This window comes from Sceloporus occidentalis, unplaced genomic scaffold, assembly GCF_023333645.1.
Source record: "Sceloporus occidentalis isolate IW3139 unplaced genomic scaffold, rSceOcc1.0.p SCAF_2, whole genome shotgun sequence".
NCBI classification, from domain to species: Eukaryota; Metazoa; Chordata; class Lepidosauria; order Squamata; family Phrynosomatidae; genus Sceloporus; species Sceloporus occidentalis.
This window is the reverse complement of record NW_028316982.1, coordinates 122,368,989-122,381,155: the sequence shown is the minus strand read 5'-3', so window position 1 is coordinate 122,381,155 and position 12,167 is coordinate 122,368,989. Positions and strand designations below refer to the sequence as shown.

Below are 12,167 nucleotides of genomic sequence, written 5' to 3'. Positions count from 1 at the left end.
TTAACACCTTTGGCCTGATGAAGAAGCCAGTGGCGCTTCAAAGGTTTACAACAAGTACATTGTGCATTTTGGTTAGCCCAATAAAGTTATCACTGTTATGTGCAATCTGTGAAAGAGTTCTGGAAAACCTTTTGTGACATGACATTTTAATTGGTATGGATCACCCTCCTTTAGTTTTGAAATCTGAGTTATTTCTCCCTTTCCATTGCGTGCTGCATTTAATATTAAAATGTCATCAACACTTTTGCTGGGAAATGAGATCTAACTGCTGAGCTGCCAATACTCCTCCACCCAGACCACAAGTGTCCCTTAAAATACAGAAGCTACATTATGAATACTAGAGAACTGAGAATCTCTTAAGATCCAGCCAAGCAACTGTGGCTTGCTCAAGATGTGACAAGTCACAAATCGGTGTACAGTGGTACCCCGGGATACGAATTGCTCGCGTTACGAAATTTCCGGGGTACGAAAAAGTTAGATAGGAAAAAACTGTTCCGGGTCACGAAGATTTTTTCGGGTTACAAAATTTTTTTCGGCGCGAAATTGAAATCTGAAAGCGCGGCTAGCGGGCGGCTAGCGGCTTTCCAGCGCCTTTTCGGGTTGCGAAATTTATCGGGTTACGAACGGCGCCGCGGAACGAATTAATTTCGTAACCCGAGGTAGCACTGTATCAAGTACAAGTGAGTAGTCAACCCACAATGGCTCATTAGTTTCCTTTCATTCTGTATGCTGCATCCTTGGGGTCCAACAGCATGAGTGTATTAACCTTCTAAATATACAACTTAGATATGACAAACAAAATCAACCCTGGCTTAAATATCTGCACTTTAAAATTATGGTGTAAAAATGACAACTGTATTCTAGGAGAAAGGCAGGGTATACATTCAATAACTAAATAAAATTTTAAAAATCACAAATCCGGTGTTGACGATAATGAGCGGCAGTTCTGTCTAACTTTCTTTTCTTCATTCTTTTCTACTTCTTTTTGTGTGTTGGGGGGGGGGGGTTCTTACTCAGTGACTAACAACCCAATAATTCTTGAAGTCAAGAAGCAATATCCCAAATGCTATTTCCCCCAGAACATTTATTAGCATTCTTAAAGCCGTCAATGATGACATGTTGCTAGATCTGAGGAAATCTAGTTACAAAAGCTATTCAACAAATAAAGCATCAATAAATAAAATAAAGCTACTGCACCAAATAGGAGATATTTATGAATGTAAAATTGATTTTATTCAGTTTGACTGGAAACAACCAAGTGAACTGATTGAAAGTAAGAGGGAATATCTAGAATAGGTTCTCTGTGGAAATGTAGAGAAACATCTGAGGCCCTAATTTCAACCCATGTCAAGATCCATGCTAATTTTATTCATCAGGTAGTAGTTAAATCACAGGAGATGAGCGGATGCACTGGTAGAAATTATATGGCCCAGTATATATTATGGAAAACTTTAAAACATGGTGTTCATACTTCCTCCTTGTCCAGAATTCTAAAGGTTAGTAGATACAACAGGTAGACATTATATATATCATATTATATTATATTATAATATTATATTATATTATACATAATATAATAAAAATAGAATTGACATAGTGTATAACTGGTTCATATATGTTTTAACGGCATAACAATCCTGCAATTACCACCATATTCTAAATGGAGACTTCAGCTAAAATAATAATGGATTTCCTAAGAAATGGGTGGGCAAGTGCAGAAGGCTGCATCAGACCACACACCTCTCCACTGCACCTGCTCAATAATAATAATAATAATAATAATAATAATAATAATAATAATAATAATAATAAATATTGCCCTGAAAGACCCTCTCTGGGGGGCTTGGGGGCATTTCCATTATGTTTGGGGGCATTCCTGAGACAAAATGTAGTGGAAATATGTTTTTCACTCCCTAGTGGGCATTTTGGGGCATTTCAAGACAATTTTATTTTTAAAACGCAAAAAAATGTTTTTGATCCCTGGGGGCTCCAGCAATCTCCAAATGTGCTGGAAATACCTTCCACAGCCTGTAGAGTGTATTTGTGGGCATTCTGGAGCAAAAGAGAATTTAACCAAGCCTGCAATCTGGGCTCAAATATTTGTTAGGAAAATTGTCAAATTACTATTCATAGAACAAATATACAATTAATTTTGCTAAATAAAAAATCCTTCTTTGTGAAAGGAAATATTCTCAATGCAGACTGAGTTCAAATAGTTGACCCTTAAAACAGGTCAGAAATTTCCAATACCTCGGGCTTGTCTTCCATCATAAAAATTCATGGACTTCTCATAGGTTTGCAGCTACTAGTAAAGCCCCTAGGCTGTAAATCAGCTAGTTTAAGGGTTTTCTTTACGAAAGGGAATCAATATGTTCCTTGTGCTATCAAGGTTTATAAAGCAAAGACTGAATCTAAATTATTTCCTGTTGCAATTTGGATTAAAGAGATTACTTCTGAGCTTGATAACTTTCTTGCTGAATTTCTAAGAAGTTTACTTCATACTGGAGATGTGTTTTTAACCCAGTTGTAATGCTTCAAACTGGAGCAAGTCCTCCTTCAACTAGAGCAGTGATTCCCAAACTGTGTCCTTTAAGAGATTTTGACCTTCAGCTCCCAGACGCCTCAGCCATGTTGGCCGACAGTCTAGGATTCTGGAAGCTGAAGTGCAAAATCCCTTAAAGAGCACAGTTTGGGGGCCACTAACTGAGAACATGGATAATAGCACTAAGGTTTTGGCTCAGATTCATAATTTTCACCTGTATCAAAGGCCACTTGCAGATAGTCCAAGTACATAGCCCAAAAAGCAGCCACAATTGGTTTTACAGCATCTCTGTTCGTCAACCTGGGTTAAAATACAGTATAAACATTATTTAAACAAAAACGCTGGGATATTGCCTTTTGGAAACTTCCAGCTCATTCCCTTTTTCATGCGCACCTAGTGCTTTGAATATCCATTATGTGGCAACTTTTCTTCTGGAAGGCTATATGAAGAACTTGACTTCCTAATTACTGCTCCACTCTGGTGCCACAACAAACTACAATTCCCCACATTCCACAGCATGGAGCCATGGCCATTAAAGCAATGCCAAACCACATTATTTCTGCCATGTGGATTTAGCCTGTCACATTTTTTTTTAATCTTTGTGTATTAGGTTTAATGCTCATTTTTTTATTTTGGAAGGGCTGGTTTTGATTTAAATCAGTGCTGTCTTTAATAGCACAGATTATATGATTGTTTAACAGTTTCACTATGATTATTGCTTTTTATCTGTACTTTTAATCTATGTTGTGAGATGTCTTGGAGCCTGTACTAGGAAAAAGTTGGGATATAAATTAAATAAAAATACACTTCTATTTCTTAGACTAATCTACCTCACATAATTGTTCTGATACTAAAAATGGATAATGTTGTTTATATTACCCTCATGTCCTTGGCAGAATGATCCAATATAAATTGAGATAAGTAACTACAGTGGGCCCTTGGTATCCAGAGACCCCTCAGGGATACAAAATCCATGGATGCTCAAATCCCATTGTATACATGAAAAACTATTGGTTGCTCTATAAGAAATGGGAATATCACAACATTAGATCTTGTCAGGACACAATATTGAGAAACAGAATGGTTTGCGAGTGGCAAGGGGGTGAAGAAAAGGCTGCATTTTATCACCCTACCTATTTATTTTATAGACAGAACATATCATATAGAAAAGAGACATGAAAACTGAGAGAAGGAACATTAACTTCAGATCACAAATTTAAGATTTTAATTATCAATGACAATGTTCTCAACCAAAGGTTTTACATTAATGTGTAAATGTGTCAAGACTGCAGAGAGTTTGCTATGCTATAGTTTTATAGGTTTCTCTGTTTGGCAAGACTAGATAATAGTGGGGAAAATACAGTTGCTTACCTGGGAATGCAGTGCAAGAATAATCCACACGCTAGTTTTTGATGCAGCAAACAACTGAACACAATTCACAATCACTTTCTCAAGGGTCTCATGGTGCTCATATGAAGGAGACCTGGTAAAAAGAACATATGTAAGCCAACTTCTTCACTTGAATTGCAGGTTTTAACTCTCCAGTCAATCTGTGATTGAGACCTAAACAGCCCAAACTAGAATACTGTAATTGTTATTTTCTGGTTGTTTATATGAAACACAGTTCCAAAATACATGGTGTATCTCATAATATGTTGTAGGCTTCTCAGCTCTCAAAAGAGTATGACAAGGTTACATACATACTAAATGGATTAAACACAACTGAAACAAGTATGTAAGGTCACATTTGCTAGAAAATACTTCCATTCATTCCAAATAGCCATGCAGAAAAACACCAAGTTGACATAAATTAATGTAATGGTTTCAAAGACACACAAAGCAAGAACTTACAAAAGTAAGCAATTATTGTTAGAAGTAAGACAAAAACCAAATTCACCTCTTGTATAATAACCTAAGTATACTTATTACTTTGGTACACATTTGAAAAAATGAACCACATAGACATATATCTCATGTAGGTTAAAATAGATATATTAAAATACAGAAAATGTACACAATCATAACGTGGTAAACAGCATGATATGATTGGAACAAACTGTAACAGTTCAATAAATTTCACCAACACTCATTAATTGAGGACAAAGTAAGGTCCTCAACAGACAGGCCTTTGCGGTGCCCTTGTTACGTGTGAGGGTTGCCTGGTGGGCGAAGCGCCCACATGCCCAGCAACCCTTGCATGTAATGAGGGCATTGCAGCTGCGCAGCACCACCCACATGGGGCGCACAGCTATGATGTCGCAGCTGCGCAGCAAAAAGGAGCTGCTTTTTACTGCTCCTTTTTTGCTGTGCAGCAGCATCATACAATCTGGCTTCTGCGCAGCAAAGAGAGGGACCTCCCTGGCGCCTCTTTCTGGCGGTCTGTACCCTGCCTAAGATCCAGAAATGCCTTTATAACAGTGATGAAATAGCTAAGACTGTTACTAGATACAAAGATGAAGAATGTAACCCGGGCAAACAATGTTAAAACAAAGATTGTTAATTTGGTTCCCTTTTACCTTCCACCATATATATATATATTTTATTTTCTCTTATCCTTTAACAAGGGCGCCTGTTTGTTGAAAATTTCAATGTTTTAGAAGTGAAATCCTTCATTACATGTCAGTTTTTAGATTTTCAACAGAATTTGATACTATCCTAAATGACACTGAGCTCAATCAGATATCAATCCAATGGTGGTGGCGATGACAGCCACCATCCTAAGGATTCCTGGGATTTTGCATTTGGTGAGAAAAGAGAAGAATTAAGAATTAAATCAATTCTACAGTACAGGCAGGCTTTTTCAAAATTCTAGTTCTTGGGAGTAGACTAGGGATCTTTAGAAGAAAGAAATTATATGTTCAAAAATTCCTTAGGATGAAGCCATGACACTTAATATGGTGGTACAGACTCACTTCTAGAGACTGAAAACTATCTTTCCCTAAAATGCACATCTTCTAATTTGGAAGACAGTAATCAACTCACAGTCATGGTGGCTTAATGGTTAAGATGCCAATTCTGATGATCATAAGGTCGGAAGGTTGGCAATTCGAGGCCCAAGTACCACATGATGGAGTGAACTCAGGTCACTAGCCCCAGCTTCTGCCAACCCAGCAGTTCGAAAGCATGTAAAAGTAGATAAATAGGTACCATTTTGGTGGGATAACACCATGACCACATGACCACATAGTCATCTTTGGAAGGCTGGCTCTTCAGCTTAGTAACGGAGATGAGCACAGCGCCCTACAGTCAGTTATGACTAGATATTTACATCAAGGGGAAACCTTTACCTTTTAATCAACTATTACAACACTATGGAAGCTAATGGAATGAGTCCATTGGTCATTTCCATATTGGGTACCAATCTGATAGGAAAAGCCCACACAAATGAGCATACACACTACACCTACAAAGGATAACATCACAAAGAAACTGCAGAGAAAGTGCACAGAACTCCCTCTCTCTCTGGTTAAATAGGTCCTACATTAAATATGTAGTGTAGTGTGCAGGGAAGCCTGCTTTTATTTTCATGTGCAAGGAAAAGGAAATATGTGGGAGCCTGTTTCAGATAGGATCCACCTTTGCCTACTTAACCCCCTCCCAACAGATGTTTAAACAGAGGGGTGAAAAAAGCTCCAGTGGCACAAACTGTGTACTCTTTTTCTCTTGTATAGGCTAGAACTTGTGTATGTGTTTGGGAAAGAGCCCCCAAAGTTCCTCATATTTATATTTAATAAGTACTGCCATCTTCAAGAATCTTGAATGCTGTCATTTGCTGTCCTGAATGCTGTCTTGAATGCTGTCAGAAGCAAGCTACTGCTCCAAAGAACAGGACCAGAACCAATGCATTCAGAGTAAAAGAAAAAGGATTCCCACTAAGCATGGGGAAGAACTTCCTAATGGTAAGAAATGCTTCACAGTGTAACAGACAACTAAAAAAGGTGATATATTTCACTTTCTTGGATAGTTGCTTGTCCTTTCAAACAGGACTTGGATGGCTACCTGTCAAGGAAACTGTAGGTGTAGTGCAGGGGTAGGCAACCTGCGGCCCGCGGCCCGGATGCGGCCCGGCAAGGCCTTGGGACCAGCCCCTGCCCGGTCCTGCCACCGATTGCCGCCGGGGCCTTTGGGGGGCAATTGTCTATAGAAGCCTCAGAAAGATGCATTTATATTAACATTTTTTAAAAAATCAGCAAATTTTTTTGTGTGTCCTCCATTTTTTTAAAAAAAGTGTCTTCCATTTGAAAATTTTGTCCTACATTTGTCCTGGTTTATTTATATATTTAATTTTTTAAAAAATTATTTAATTATTTATTTTTTGGCTTCGGCCCCCCCAGTTGTCTGAGGGACAGCAACCCGGCCCCTGGCTCAAAAAGGTTGCCTACCCCTGGTGTAGTGAATTGGATCTGGAGGGGGATCAGATGCCTTTGCGGGTTCCTCCAATTGTATAATCCTGTGATGTGATGCAAAGATTCTTTTATGTCTTAAAAGAAAACAAAAAACTCCCTGATGGTCTGAATATGTACCGTATATACTCGACTATAAGTCAACATCGTGTATAAGTTGAGGTCAACATTTGGAGCCAAAAGTGTGGATTTTTATATGACCCATGCATTAGTTGAGGGTCAGCTGGGGAGAGACTGCAGGGGCAATGGATCACGCTTCTTAGCCTCTTCCCAGCTGGGCTGTTGCCAGAGGCGGTCCAGCTGGGAACAGGCTTGGGATGACATACCATATTGACCCATGTATAAGTCAACCTAGGTTTTTTGGGTCAATTTACACAAGTATATATGGGAAGAACAAAGATGGAGGTAAGTATGTTCTGGGAACCCGTTGCATTTTTCCCCTAAATAATCAATATAATACAGCCATGCATAACCCAACTTAATAAACATTAACACTACACAAACTTGTGTTCCCTTTCCTTACCAATTTAAGTACTCATTCTGTATACAACTTCACTGTCTATCTTTATTTTATCAAGTCTCTCCAGAAAATCTTTGGTTCCTTGGTGGTTTAAGGTTCCAGAGGCCCATGTTTCTGAGTGCAATAAAGGTCACCAGATTTCCATAGAGTGATCTTGCTTCCTTATTTGGAACTGTATTGAGTCTTCAAATGTGTCACGGCCTATCCATTGTGGCTGCACACAATATATTCCCAAACTCATTCACAAATAAAGAAATGTGACAAAGGAGGAAACTGCAAAACATTGGCATGTCCATGGATAAAGCCCTGTCCAAAATACCTACCTATTGTACTTAACAGGGCAGGAGCAAATAACACAGGGCTTCTAAGCAGGATCTTAAAAGGTTCTGGGTAGATCTGTGTAAGTGTAGGCAATCTCTCTAGTAATTTCAAATCAGAACACTGAGGGCTTGAACAAGTTCCACCTTTATCTGAGACCTGGAATGAAATGGGAGCCAGTGAAGCTCCAGCAAAATGGTAATTATATGCTTCACACGGCCTGCATTAATTAATAGGGAAACAGGCTTATTTTGAACCAATTATAGCTTGCAGACACTTTTTCAAGTGTCTGCATCATGTAGACCAAAGTGCAGCATCTTCTTCTGGATGCATGTAAAACAGTGCCATGGCATCACACAGAAAACTCTCTCCTAAAAAGGAAGATGTATGGTTGGGGTGGAGTATCCAGAGCTTTAGGGTGACCTAAAAATATGCTGCCAGGCTAAATATTCTGAGCTGAATCTACCCATGTTAGCATCTGAGAAGCTGCTTAACATCAGAATGGAGTTACAGAGAAGATACAATTCTGTGTGCAAGTCAGCAGAAGCAACAACAGCAGCAAAAACCAGGCAGGGCAAGTTAGAAACATCTCCACTGCCCCAGAGCACTGAATAGTTCTAATGATTTTAAATTACATAAGGACAGATTTTGCTGAACATTAAAAAGAACTTCTTAACAGCAAGAGTAGTTTAGCAACAGAACCAATTGCCCAGAGAACTGATGGGTTCTCCTTATATGAAAAAGGCTGGACAGCTACCTGCTGGGGATGCTTTAACTGGATGTCCTGCATAAGGCTGGACTCAATGGCCCCTGAGGCTTCACCCAGCTCTATGATTCTATGCTACAGAATTTAGGCAATGTTTGATCTAGCTGAGTCTCTATGCCGGGAGGAAGGCGGGGGATATTCTAATGATAATGATGATGATAATGATGATGATTTATAGTGGGCACTTGGGCCCATTAGGGTTTTGTTCCAGAATCCCCACCATGGATACCAAAATCCATGGACACTCAAGTCCCATTGAATATAATAAGTGAAGTAAAATGATGTCCTTTATATAAAATGGCAAAAACAATTTTTGCTTTTTATAATGTATATATTTTAAAAATATTTTCAAGCCATGGATGCTGGAATCCGTGAATAAAGAATCTGTGGATATGGGGGCCGACCATACTTATATCCCACCTTTCTCCTAAGGTGGCTAACAACAAATTTAAAACAGTGCAGTTAAAAAAAACAACACAAAAGTATTAACAAGCATAAATATAAAATTTAAAAATCCATTAAAATTTTAAAAATTAAAACAATTATGCATAAAATATTTAAATACATTAAAATTATATATAAGCCTTGACATCTGACTTGAACAGCATTTGAAAGCCCAACCCTTGTCAATTTAAAAGTAGCCACACTTGAAGCTATATTTTCTAGCTAGTAAGGAATGGGAAGGGCAGCTATTAAAGAACTAGATAAGATTTTGAAGTGTAAAGATATACAATTGAGCACAAAAGTCACAATCATCCAAGTCACTGTACTGCCCATCACCATGTATGGATGTGAGGCTGCTAGACAGTGAAAAAAGGTGATAAGGAGAAAATGAACTCTTCTGATAGGTAGTGCTGGAGAAGAGTACTGAGGATACCATGGACAACCAAAAAGACAAACAAATGGTTCCCGGCACTGAACAAGTCAAACAAATGGTTCCCGGAACTGATCAAGCCTGAAATTTCCTTGGAAGCCAAGATGATCAAACTGAGGCTATTGTACTTTGGCCACATCATGAGATGTGGCACAACTCATTAGAAAAAACAATGTAGGAAATGCAGTGAGTAGTAGAAAGAGAGGAAGACCGAATGCCTAATAGATATTCAATCACAGAGGACCCAGGCCTGAATCTGTACGACCTAAGCAAAGTAGTAGAGGATAGGGCATCTTGGGGATGTCTCCTCCACAGGGTTGCCAGAAGTTGAGGTTGACTCAAGGGCAACTGACAACAACAAATAGTTCTGTATGGGAATATTTTGCAATATTATCCATATAGGCATGTTTGGCAGAAATTAACTGTGATAAATGTTTATAGTTCATTTTAATAGTAATTTTAATAGTCTTCTCTCAGGAAAAGTGTGAATCCTGAACATATTCCAGTGTACAAACCCGCAAGGGGTCTGTGTGTATTGCACATTATATACACAAAACCCTCAGATGTACTAGTAAAATGTAACTTTCTCTGCCTCCTCTTGTCATTCTGCACAAAGGTAATAAAACTTACCTTCAGCTAGATGAAACAATCAAACTAAGAAGCCTCTAATTTACCACAATTTTCTATTTCATTCAAGCCATGAAATTACAATGACCAGAACTTTGAAATACATCATGGTTTGATAATATACTGCCTTGGTTCAAAACTGGTAATCACAGTCACTTCTTGTTCTGATTGCTTCCACTATGAAGGGCAAAGCAAAAAGATGGCAAACACAGGGAAATGGTTTCCTCATATCTTTGCTTATTAAGCCATGAAGATATTGTCCAAACTGGATTTTTGATTTATTTTACAAAGGATTCTTAAATACTTGCAATTAGATCACATAAAGGCTACAAAATATTAATATTAATATTTGTAATAATTTCATGAACTTGCCATTTTCCAGCAAAAGCATCATATAACATGAAAATAGGCATATGAAATTTCCTGGTCTTGAGTAAATTTTGAATACAAAAGCTTCCAAGAAGAAAGGCAACCTTTAATCTCACCAACTAATCCATCTGTTTCAAAATAATCATATTCGTTATGTTAACAGAAGGCAGCGTGAGCAAAGCTTGTCTCCAGAGACTCAAATCTTTATGTCCAAGCTGCTTTTGGAGGCTGTACACACTGTGCAGCATTGAATACTGATAAGCTGCTGAAAAGATGTACACACAAGGCACAAAAATATCAGTTGCTTTCAAAATAACTAACACTGTCTACTGCCCTAATGCCATACACTGATTATTTCCTCCCAAAATGTAGGTACTATGAGACAACACCAAAACATATGCCATAAAATCCATGTGGTATAAGCATATGTGTCAAACTGCAATTGGGACAATATTTGCCACAAAGCTGTAACTGCTGAAATTGGCAAAAGACTGCCTCTTTTTATATAAAATGAAGACCAAGCACTGTCCATTTGAATAGAAGTGCAAGAAATCAAAACTTCAAGGTTAACCATGGTGGATTATATAAAATGGCTATGTCCAAAAATTAATACAAGATAACTTATATGCCCAAATGTAAGAAAGAAGATATGGAATGCTAAATCCACCTTTGATTTGAATTTACATCCTTTCCATTGAAATTCTAGGAGGCGATGAGCCTCCCAATGTATTTAGTTTTTGAAAATACTTGCAAGGCATAAGTAGGGGAATCCCATGATAACCTAAACAATTCTAAGTATAACATTCATTTTAACGGTGTTAATCTTACCCCAGACACTCATCTTTAAGCCCATCCATCTCTCTAGAGCTTTGGAAAGATCTTTTATCAGCTTTCTTACATTCAGGATAATCAGTTTAGGTCCAAAACACACTGCAGAAATAATCCCGTTTGAGTGCTAGAGAATTCTGAGAACTGTAGTTCTGTGAGACATTTGGCCTTCTCTGTCAGAGAGCTCTGGTGCCACAATAAACTACAATTCCCAGCATTCCCTAGCACTGAGCCAGGGCAGTTAAAGCGGTCTCAAACTGGATTATTTCTGCAGTGTGTTTTGGATCTTAGATAAGTCACTAGAGATAATAACAACTATCAGTTCTGTCCAAGTTTGAAACCATCTATTCTATTAAAATAGCTGTCAATATTTTGATACCAATATTTGATATCAACATATAGAGTAGTAGTTAATGCAGGGAGTACAATCTTAGGCATCAGGGTAACATAGGCATCATTTAATGTTGAAGACAGGGAGTTGGCTTCTAAGATATGTTTGTAAAGCCAGAGCAGTCTTGGTGCTAACAGACTGGAAAATGCATTGTATCATTCAATAGGAAACCCATCAGGGCCAGGAGACTTCCCATTTCTCATTTTTGCTACAACAGAGTGTACCCTTGCCTTACACGGGGGATCTGCATATGCTTGAGCCCCACTGAAAACAATAGGGCTCGTGCATGCGGCGGTGGTGGCGGCCGTGTCATTTCCTGTTTGTCGTGTGACTTTGAGCGTAAGCTGAAAGCCGTGTATGACACGGGAGCACTGTATTAATAATTTTCTTTCTAAGTGTAGGCTTCCTAAATAAATTGTCATTGTGATATCCTAAGATGGGAGAAGATGTTGACAAGCTGGAGCGACCAAAATGATGGGTGACCAAAGTGGTGAAAGGTCTGGAAACCATGCCCTATATGTGGAGGGAC

At 38.4% G+C, this 12,167-nt stretch overlaps 1 protein-coding gene across 7 annotated transcripts in view; it reads right to left on the bottom strand.

The window, feature by feature from the left end:
- The window catches only part of NDST2 (N-deacetylase and N-sulfotransferase 2), a 118,923-nt gene that overhangs the window by 48,071 nt on the left and 58,685 nt on the right, over window positions 1-12,167 (bottom strand). For 6 of the 7 annotated variants that reach the window (XM_089510791.1, XM_089510792.1, XM_089510790.1 and 3 more), the window contains one exon: window positions 3,914-4,025. The exons of the other annotated variant lie outside the window; for it this stretch is intronic. The gene's annotated coding sequence lies outside the window, so the exon portion shown is untranslated. The remainder of the gene's footprint in view (window positions 1-3,913; window positions 4,026-12,167) is intronic. 7 annotated transcript variants of the gene reach the window in all.